The sequence below is a fragment of the Vitis vinifera genome, chromosome 9, assembly GCF_030704535.1.
Source record: "Vitis vinifera cultivar Pinot Noir 40024 chromosome 9, ASM3070453v1".
NCBI lineage: Eukaryota > Viridiplantae > Streptophyta > Magnoliopsida > Vitales > Vitaceae > Vitis > Vitis vinifera.
In genome coordinates, this window is record NC_081813.1 from 6,966,565 (window position 1) to 6,967,541 (window position 977).

Below are 977 nucleotides of genomic sequence, written 5' to 3' on the forward strand. Positions count from 1 at the left end.
TTTTGTCCATAATCTCCACTTTTTGCCTGTAAAATGGGGTTGATGTGCAGGAACAGAAAAGCTCACTTTTACAAGCTATTATATATACTACAGCACATGGTTGGAACCCCACAGTCGTACTGTGTTTCGTTTTGAGTTGAAAGGATCCCCCCTCTCTCTCTCCCTCTCTCCCTCTTTCTCTCCCTTTCTTGATTACTACTATTCTTGGTTGTTGGGGCATTGAAGAAAGCGATGTTGGTGAGGTTCAATCTGAAGATTGATTTATGCTTGAATGTAAAAACTGATCTCAGATTGAGCCGCGCCAATATCACTTTTCTGTGGCTCCAAGGTTTTCTTCTGAAACTAAATCCTGGTACAAAACTGATTTACTTTTGTCTTTCGATTGTCTTCATAGCTTCCAACCTACCCATCCACCTACCTACCTACTTGTCTGCCTGCCGAGCTCTGCTCTCTCTTCTCCTCACTCCTGTACTTTCATGCTTGTTCCATTCATGAGAAATGACATAGTTGAGGTTTATTGTTCCTTGGTTCTCTCTCATTCTCACTTCTCAAATTCCATTTGCATTCATGAACTGTTCTGTTGCTTTTGATTTCTCTTTGGCAGGTCATTAATGGCAGCCAAATGCAAGAACCTGTTTCTCTGGGAAGGCAGGTTCCAACCTTACTTTAGTACTACCGCAAATGCATGCAACATGTAGTAGGGCAAGCGGCTTGTACAGCGAATTCCATCCATTCAGAATGAGGACTTTTACATCGTTGGAAGCTGTGATACCCCAATTAGCCGGAAAAAGTTTTTAACTCAATACATGTACATGACTTTTTAATCATGTAGATATGTTTTAAAGCCGTGAGCGTCGTTTTGGGCTTAGAGCCGACAATTTCTCTTCACCATGTGGACACGTCTTAACCAAGGAGATGCATTGTGCTTAGAGCGGATAATATGAAGTGATGTACAATATCACTGGATCAAACAGGCA

The 977-nt window shown here is 41.7% G+C and overlaps 1 non-coding gene across 1 annotated transcript; it reads left to right on the forward strand.

The window, feature by feature from the left end:
* The first annotated feature begins 219 nt into the window (after nucleotides 1-219).
* Nucleotides 220-322, forward strand: MIR171F (microRNA MIR171f). Its single transcript, NR_127787.1, has one exon. It is a non-coding gene; the product is annotated as a microRNA MIR171f (primary transcript).
* The last annotated feature ends 655 nt before the right edge of the window (nucleotides 323-977 follow it).